Source organism: Hydra vulgaris, chromosome 02 (assembly GCF_038396675.1).
Source record: "Hydra vulgaris chromosome 02, alternate assembly HydraT2T_AEP".
NCBI lineage: Eukaryota > Metazoa > Cnidaria > Hydrozoa > Anthoathecata > Hydridae > Hydra > Hydra vulgaris.
In genome coordinates this window covers 18,245,641-18,255,195 of record NC_088921.1, presented here as the reverse complement: position 1 = coordinate 18,255,195, position 9,555 = coordinate 18,245,641, and the positions used below count along the sequence as shown (strand labels likewise).

The 9,555-nt window shown below is 25.9% G+C and overlaps 1 long non-coding RNA gene across 2 annotated transcripts; it reads right to left on the bottom strand.

Annotated features, from left to right (window-relative positions):
- Positions 1–635: 635 nt before the first annotated feature.
- Positions 636–9,044, bottom strand: LOC136076800 (uncharacterized). Of its 2 annotated transcripts, XR_010636593.1 has the most exons (6): positions 8,956–9,044; positions 2,827–3,203; positions 2,165–2,385; positions 1,930–2,042; positions 1,765–1,826; positions 636–852 (listed from the first exon to the last, which is right to left on the bottom strand). It is a non-coding gene; the product is annotated as an uncharacterized LOC136076800 (long non-coding RNA). The 2 variants fall into 2 exon arrangements; XR_010636592.1 differs by lacking the exon at positions 8,956–9,044 and having other exon boundaries at positions 2,827–3,911.
- Between the last annotated feature and the right edge of the window lie 511 nt (positions 9,045–9,555).

Below are 9,555 nucleotides of genomic sequence, written 5' to 3'. Positions count from 1 at the left end.
TTTTGAATTTTTTCCCCCATTATTTCGGCAAAATCCACCAATTAAAAATTTTTTGATGGCGGCCTATGAAAAACGCGTTTCGGTTAACGAACTTTTCGAATAACGAACTAGTTCGTACTCCGAATTAAGTTCGTTAACCGGGGGACGACTGTATATATATATATATATCCCAGCCGGCAAATAACGTTGAAATAACGTTGAACTTACGTTGGAACCTAACGTTGAATTTACGTTAATTTAACGTTTAGAATGAAAGTTTTTTTCAACGTTGATTTATCAACGTTAAATTAACGTTAGGTTCCAACGTTATATCAACGTTGGTTCGACGCAAAAAAACGTTACAATAACGTAGAATTTACGTTGAAACAACGTTGAGAATGACTGTGCTTTTAACGTTGATTTATCAACGTTAAACCGGCTGTTACAAAACGTTTTGTAATCACAGAAACCGTTGATAGAAACTGAGATCACCATCAAAACGTAGTATGCATGTTCAATAGTGCTGTTGCACTTCTCTATTACAATACTAAGGTATATTACAGATATTAAATCTACTCATAGTCTATACTTAGACTATTTAGAACTTTTTCAATTTAGTTTAATTGAAATAGTATTATTAAAGCAAGAGATAAAAGTTGTTTTACTGAAAAATATATTTAAATATTACATATAATTACATATAATTGAATAAGATCTACAAATAATTGAATATAATCTACATATAATTGAATAAAATCTACACAAATTTCGTCTCTTTTCCATCACCTTTTTGAAATGGAGCGTATTTTAGAAAATCAAACAATATTCCATTAACCGAGGTTTCTTTTGCTCCATTGAATACAATAGAAGGAGCTGTAAATAAAAAAATATATTAAAAAAAATCAACAAAGGCAATATTTTAAATATTTCAATATTTTAAAAGGCAATATTTTAAATATTTCAATATTTTAAAAAAATAACTGCATTTTTTATTTTTATTTAGTCTTGTCAAAAAATCAACTATATAGCTCTGATATTATTCATCGAGCACTCTTGCAGAATATATGCTCACTGCAAAATTAAACTTATATATATATATATATATATATATATATATATATATATATATATATATATATATATATATATATATATATATATATATATATATATATATATATATATATATATATATATATATATATATATATATATATATATATATATATATATATATATATATATATATATATTTATATTTATATTTATATATATATATATATATATATATATATATATATATATTTATATATATATATATATCAGGGATGCGGAGTCCCAAAAGGACTCCGGCTTTATATATCTACTTTTACCAAGTCTGTAGTGTCCAGAAGCTTTGAACATGATTGTTGACTTATGATCTGCTATAAGAAAAAAGTTCATGAGATTTAATGACTTAAAACTTATTGTTTTTAAGCCCGGAGTCCTGGAGTCCTTGCCGCCATTATACCTAAGGACTCTGGACTCAAAAAACAATTGTTCCTCTAACCTAAAAGTCTTAATTTTTTTCCTAATAGTAGTCCATAAACTTATTTATATTTTTGGAGCTCCTGGATACTAAAAACTAGGATAAAGTAATCTTTTTGCGACTTTTAAATCCGGAATCCTTTTTGGGACTCCGCATCCCTGATATATATATATATATATATATATATATATATATATATATATATATATATATATATATATATATATATATATATATATATATATATATATATTTACCTATAGATTTGATCAATGAATTTGGTGCATTGACACTTCATTTAAATCTTTGATAACTGAACCTATAAAATAGAATTACTAACTTATGGTATAAATTACAAAAACATTTTTATTTTTAGGTATAAAAATTGAAATTTATAAAATCAAAGATTATAAAACTAATACCTGCTACGGAAATTATCTTTGTTTATGTTTTCTTTTTCGTGAATAGACATTCTCATTAAAACATTTTTCTTTTGTAGTTGCAAAGTCAAAATTTTCACAATCCTGTTTGCTTTCTGTGGAATTAAAATAGTTACATGAATAGTTATATGAACAGTTATATAATTTGTATCAACAAAATAACTCTTCCTAACAAAATTATTTAAAAAATAATAATTGTAATATATAGATCTAATACCTGAAGAGAATTTAGTTTTGATTTGTGGAAACTTGGAAATTTGTGGAAAATGGAAGCCAATTCTTCTCAGCATTTTAGTGCAGTCAATGCTTTGGTACCTAGAGGCCAATAAACAGTTTTATTACAAATCCAATTAGGTGGAATTACACCTTCTTCTCCTTGTAAATCTTCATTCCAAACAGCTCTTTTCCACATACTTGATTTTGAAAATATTATATGAACTAATAAAAAAATGAAGAACAGGCCTAGTTAATAATATAGTATTAGTAAACATTATTAGCAAAGATAAGTTTTTCTTTATTTTCGAAATTTTTATATTTTAAATTCATTTTTATGAATATATTTATTATTCTATTATTCTGCATAGTTCTGAATACATTATGTTTAAATAACTCAAGGCATCAAAGGAAAATAATGAAAGAACCCCAGGTTGCTAAAACATAATTAACTACCTAAATGTAATATGGAATATTGAACAAAAATAGATAATATTTATTATTAATACAAAATATAATATAAAGTTTATTTTAAAATATCACACAACAATAACTTAGTTTGATTGAAAATATAAAAGCAACAAAAATTAAAAAATAAAACATCTTAATAAATAATAAATTATCATTCAAGCAATTTTAAAGACCAAACAATAACTTGTAACTTACTTTTTACACATCTTCATCTAATAAACATTAATATTAATACCAATTTTTAATACCACATCATTAGTATTTTTGTTCTTATCAAAAATAAAAATATTATATCAGTTGAGCTTTTCTTATTTTTCTTAAAACATCAACTCAATTCTACGTTTTTTCATAACTGAAATTTTTTTTTGGTAATGTTGAATTAACACTGAAAACAAAATATTAGTAGACAACAAGAAAATATTTCCTTATTGAAATATATGTAAATATTTATAATAATCAATCTAATTTCCTTTCTTTTCTGCCACCTTTTTAAAATGGAGCGTATTTTAAGAAGTCAGACAAAATGCCATCAATTAAAGTTTCAGTCGCTTCATCGTATTCAATAAAAGAAGCTATAAATAAAAATAAAAATGTTTTATATATCTTATAAAGGTATACCTTTCATAGCACCATATAATCTAATAAACTTCTGTTAGTATAACAAGAAAAAAATAATCAGTTCTGATCTGAATAACAAGTTAACTCCAGGAATAGCATCTGGTTGTAAAAGTTGCCTAACCTTGCTCATAATGTATTATAATCATATTAATAAAAATGAAACTGTAGACATTTAACATTAATTGCCCTTAAACCATTGAAATTATACTACCAAATAAGAAGCCATTGTTCTAATGTTATAAGTTTTTATAACATTAGAACAATGGTTAACAGTTATAAGTTTTTATAAGTTTTGACATAAAGCTGTAGACATAAAATTTAAAAAAGTTCTGAAACTAAATGATATAACTATTTAATAAAATACTTATTAAAACTCACTCCAGATGATTGTGTTTTTTTTGTCATCTAATATCTTGTCCACTTCAACAAATTTAGCTACCGACAAAATAAAACTTATTTGGCTTATAAATTCACTATTATAATCAGACTTTGTCACTGTGTTTTGGGATTTCTTATATCAGTAAGAAAATATAACACTCTCTTTTGAAACTCGATAATTTAAAATAGTTTCACAAAACAACTTTTGTCGAACTTTTTTACAAACCTAATAAAATTAAACAAAAATTCACTAAAAAATAATTAATAACATGTTGCCTTCAGCCATCGAGAACTTATCAACATTATATAATTTTGGTACTTTGTTTCCTTTTTCCTTATCCTCACTGAAAGATAAAAGAACTTTGCTTCAGGCTCCAAAATCAGTTACTGTCGAAAGCAAGTGTTGTGGTCAATACTGTTATTTTGATCTTGAGACTGGTATACAAAAAGCTGTTTCTTTCCAGATTTTCGACTTCTTCTACTTAACTAATATTTTGTGTAAATTTTGAATTGTCATTATTTTTTTCGACTTTCTCTTCTTCACTACTAGAAGATGATTCTGCCAGAGCTAGAACATTAGAGTGGCATTTTCGCCAGTTTCTTAAATAAGCCATTAAATTATTTTGTCTTAAGAACAAGTAGAAATTTGAATACTAAATAAAACGTTTTTGAAAATTCAAAATTTAAAATTTCACACATATATACTAAAATATGGTTCGGTGTCTTTAAAGCGAAACTTTTAAGAGCGAAAGTTTTAAAAGCGAGGGCCGGGAAAGCGAAAAAGTTAAAAGCGAATGGGATGGGTTAAGCGAGAAAAAAAGTTTTATAACATCGGTAACATTTTTATATAAATGAGTTTCTATTTAAAAAGAAAAACGCAATAGACCATTTATATTAAAATTGCTAATTTTCAAAGGTCATATATTCTAGACAAGAATAAGTGGACAGAAGACTAGGTATTTTTATTGAATTAGAGAAATCAATTAAAAGCATCAAACTCTCCATGGGGCTTTGGCTAATATAAATTTTAGCATCATTTAGGAGCGGAATAATTATTAATAAAGACTGGATTTTTTTCTTTGAATTGTGTCATCTTAAAGGTGATACAATTGAAGTGAGTCAATTTCAGAAATAAGTTCATGAAGTTTATACTTTATAGAAGGTAGAGTATGGCGAAATTGAATTGTTTAGAATTTTGCTAAAAAACAAAGTGTAATGGTTGAGATACCAATGATACGAGGTGAAGTTTTTATGGTGTCTCCACACAAAAAATTAAGTTACTTAGAAATGGTTCTCTTTTATGTGCCATCATATCGGCCAGTTATATTTACTGGTAAATTATTTATTGAGATAAAGTGAATTTTTTAGTATTTGTGTTGAAAATAATGTTGTTATCAGACATACACTTTAGTAAAATGAATAATAACTCAAAGCCTATGTCAAAAATGATTTTTATATGTTGCATTTATAAAGCCTAATTTTTGACTTATAATTTATAAGTCAAAAATCACAATGTAAGTCTCTATAATATTAGGGTTGCCAGACGTCCCGGTTTTACAAAGGAGAACTAAGTAAAAAAAATATTTTTACATATTTGGCGCAGAATTCTCCTTCGTAAAATCGGGACATCTAGCAACCCTATATAATATAGAGACTTATATTGTGACCATTATGTATGGCGTTATCTTGATCAATGTTGTTACACTTGAAATATGTTGCTGTACCTTTTAGGTTTTTTGTTTGGCTATTTTTTTATGATGTTGTTTTGATTTGATTTGTTCCTTAAACAGAAAGCTGCATAGTGTCTTTTTTTTCCACTTGTTTAATTTCAGAAATATTTTTGTGTCAAAATTATTTATAATTCACTTTACAGGAGGTAGTGTAACTGGGTGGGTTCTTCTTGGTTGATGTCTAAAAGATTTTTTGAAGGCATTTCTGCAGTATGCGTTTTATTGTAGTATAAAAACATGCTAATAATCCAAAAATTATTCTGCGTAATGTTTTTTGGATTGTTTGCATGTAAAATTAAAAAATCAGTCATTAATTTTGAAAAAAATTCTGCTTAAAGGAAAAAGGCTTACAAAGTGTGCTTGGCTAATTAGTTTAACAAGTTTCAATTGTAATGATTGACTGGTGAGAAACTTATTCACTTTTTATGCTTTAACTAAATGATTTGTTATTGTTAATAGTTATGTTATGAATTGTTTGTGACCTAAGTACAGTAAAGTATAGTAAAGTCTTTATTTGCACTATTTAGCATAAATATTTAATTATTTTTTCTACAGATTAGTTGGTAATAGCCTTTATTATCTTATTTGTTTGATGTTCAGTATACTGTTATATGTTTTTGAACTAGATAAAATAGTTTTTAAAACATAAATTACTGCAGGCTGCATGAATCTAATTTTAGTTTACTTCTCTGGAAATTTTATATCATTTACTTAGTTTATTGTATTGTTAATTTTTTTATTACTAAAAAAATAATTTTTTTACAAAAAAAAGTGTAAAATGCATAACATCCCAGCTAATACAATACGTTTGGCTAACATTGAAAATGTTGTTTTTTTTAACATCTTTATTTCCAACAAGGCTGCAAGCAACTACTATTACAGAAAAGATAAAATTTATAGAGCAAGATAACAAATAACAGAAAAATTAATAGATTGTGAATTATATGAATCAGAAAAACAAGATGAAGCAAGTGAAAAAAAAAGTTTAAGGAAAAAAAACTAGACGAATAAGAATTTTGGGAGCACTAAGGAACAGTCATAGTAAAACAATTAGAATTTATTGAATGATGAGTAACACAAGAATAAATTTTAGTAGATGGCACAAGAGATGCTAGCTCTTTAGAGCAGTGTCCATTGTAGTTTTTATAAAAAATAGAAAGAGAAGCAACATTACGATAATGTTATAATGGTTGGAGGTTGGCTGCAACAGCAGCTCCTTGTTTGCTGCAAGAGCAGGTCAAGGTGCAAAAACAATTCATTTTTGCACCTTGTCTTAAAGAGAAAGGGCATCACTAGAAGATCTGCCCAAAATATGGCGAAAGTGTTCCAAACAAGGATGGATTTAGGATTTATAGAGATAAGATATTTATAGATAATTATAGAGATTTTTGCATTGATGTACGCTTATAAATTTAAAAACATATCATAAGTTGACAATATATTCAAAGGCTGAATTTTAGCACAATTGTTATAAGCAAAAGGTCTTTGCACACTACCAATTTGGCATTTATACTTTAAGGGTTATTTATTGTAAACATTTTTTTTTTTTCTATGTTCAATTTATTTTTTTGTATAAAGCTAATTTAAAAAAAGGTTCATAAGTTTAGAAGCTTTAATATAATAAATTTTGTCACTTCTGTTCTGAACAAGAATAATTTATTAAACATCATATGAATTAAAATATCAACTAGTTTTTTACCCTTTTATTCTTTACATAAAATTGGCATATTGGCTTAAATAGAGAAATTTCACCTAAATAAAAGACTCAAAAAACCATAATGCATATTCAAAGCGCATTATTACTGAGTGCAAGGAATCTCAAAATTAAACGCAAAATAAAGTATTACTTAAGAACATTAAAATTTATCAACATTTGCCCAAAAACTACCCTTAAAAAAAGCATAAAACTTCAAATACATACATCTACAATATTTTTGTAAAAAATCAGCAAAGAACAATACAGCGGAGAAAATAGAATTAGTCTCACCTTTATTTTTTTTTCAATTTAACAAAAATGGCAGTGAAACAATTATTAAGTCTACTTTATTTCTCATTATCTTATACTACAACTAAAAAGTTTATAAATTGGTATGTTTAATTAATTACAAATGGAAAAAAAATTAAAAGTATTCCATTTGTGGAGAAAATAGAACTAGCCTCATTTACGTTATATACAAGAAAGTACAGAAAATATTTTGTTTTTTCGCTTATTTAATATTTAGTATTGCTTCCTGATTTTTTAATGACTTCAAATATGCGACTTGACAAATACTAGTCACAAGATTTTGGATTGTTTTAATATGTATTTCATTCCAAGCTTGTCTGATATGAGTTTTCAGCTCCAAAGTGGATTCAAATTGCTTACCATTATTATAAACTATTCTAGAAACTATTCCCCATAGATTTTCAAATAGGTCAAGAAATGTAATGGAATGACACGCATGTAGTCCAGACATGCGTGCCATTCCAATACGTGAATATTTTTTTCTCTAAACAAAGCTTTTGTAAGTTTTGAATTATGGATAGCAGCATTATCTTGTTGAAAAGTGAAATTTTCACCCATCAATTCCTCCCCATGTTCAGGCAAACTTATTTCTATTAAGTCAATGTAGTCCTGTGAATTGATATTTGTTGAAATCTATGCCATTGGGAGTTTTCCAGCAAAGGAAAAAGTTCCCCAAGCCATAACAGTTTCACAACCAAAGTTAAAACTTATCCGAGTTTCTTTCTCTTTTCGAAGATTGTGCCAGTAATGTTGACATACAATAACTCATTTAGTACGATTATCAATTTTACGTTTGCTACCACTTCCCTTATAAGTTCCATAATTAACGCCAATCTTGAAGTAATTATTAACCACTTTTGGAGATCTTTTAATTTTCTTTGCAATTTCTCAATTAGATAAGTCTGTATCTTTGTATGCTTTAATTACTGCTAATTCTTCATTCGTTTTAAGCTTACCATATTTCATTTCAAATTATGGTATTAAAAACCAAATATTAAAAACTTTATGAGCACTGGTTTCACAGTCTCTGTTTAATTTACAAATAATAATAAAAAAATAAGTCACAAATGTGTATTACCAGATCAAAATATACAAGTAAACTGAAAATAATTATTGATGAAGCTAAATCTATTTGTTACCACAAATATCAAGTATTATACACTTTATGGTTTTATCAAATGTAACGCAATTTAATTATGCTATATTATAATCTAAAAAGTTGTTGTTTGTAACAATAATTATATGTGTGTGGATACAAAAGATGCACCGCACAAACACAGATTTACAAAACATTGGATCAGTACATGGTGAGGCTAATTCTATTTTCTCCACTGTATGTAACCCAACCAATCCGCAAATATATATTAAATAGCAAGAAAAAATATTAACTTTAGGACTAAAATAGTCAGTGCATACATTAGTTTAAAAATAATTTTATAAAGAGAACATTATTTCTTATAACAGATCATAAGCCTAAGCATAAGTGATTAACTTGATAAACATAAACTGATAAAAGTTTGCCTTAATTTACATAAATAGGAATATTTGTAGATATTATTATCTACTAGATAATAGTTTATATTGAAAACTAACCTTCATATGTCTCTTTTTTAAACATGTTGTGTTGATTTATTTGCCCTGGTTTTTAGTTTATGACTAAAAATTTAAACATCAATTCTTGAGGTTTAACTATCTAATCATTTCTAAAAGCATCAAGGGTAAACAGCCTAACTCACCATACCTAATCAAAATAAAAGCACATCATTAATTTCCATCTTTTAAATTTTAAAAGTAATTTTTATTTAAACAAAGAAACAATCTTTTGCTTAAAATGTAATGTATAAATATCAAAGAAGAAATTAAAATGAAATAATATCAATAAGAAATTATGCGTCTATTTTTTATCGGATAACTTGTAGTGCAAAATTAGTTTTTATGGAAGATCTTATACCTTTTTGTCGCACTGTAACTATTACTCTCAGCTAAAATACCAAATAAATAAATAATTTCAAACTATAAACAATAAGTTTTTTTATTTATTTAATCTAATAAACTCTAACTGTAACTATAACTCTCAGCTAGAATACCAAATATATAAATTATAAATATAAAAAAAAAAAATTAATATAAAAAAAAAAATAAAACAATTAAAAAAAAATAAAAACGCCAAATAATCTATAATATAACATTGAA